At 58.4% G+C, this 320-nt stretch overlaps 1 pseudogene; it reads left to right on the forward strand.

The window, feature by feature from the left end:
• The window catches only part of LOC117876527, a 43984-nt pseudogene extending 43893 nt beyond the window's left edge, over nucleotides 1-91 (forward strand).
• Nucleotides 92-320: the final 229 nt, after the last annotated feature.

The raw sequence follows: 320 nt of genomic DNA on the forward strand, positions 1-320 counted from the left end.
TGAGCATGATCTGGTTGATCTGGTGCTCTCCCTGCACGCTGGCAATGGTGCAGGTCGTGGTCCCGGCACAGGATCCCCAGAGATCACCTGACCCAAAGAGCTAAGCCAAAGAGACAGAAACCGGTGAGCCTCAAGGCAGAGATCCTCGGGGGAGGGAGGGGGCAATTTACACAGTGTGGAATGGAAGATCTAGCCCGTTGTGGACTGATTAGAAGGCTGGAGAGCGTCTGCCCCGAGCCATCTAGAGGGTGAAGCACTCCACTTCCTGGCCACATGCAGTGCCAGTGGTGCCAGGATGAGACCCCCCCACTCAGCCCCAT

The sequence above is a fragment of the Trachemys scripta genome, chromosome 4, assembly GCF_013100865.1.
Source record: "Trachemys scripta elegans isolate TJP31775 chromosome 4, CAS_Tse_1.0, whole genome shotgun sequence".
NCBI classification, from domain to species: domain Eukaryota; kingdom Metazoa; phylum Chordata; order Testudines; family Emydidae; genus Trachemys; species Trachemys scripta.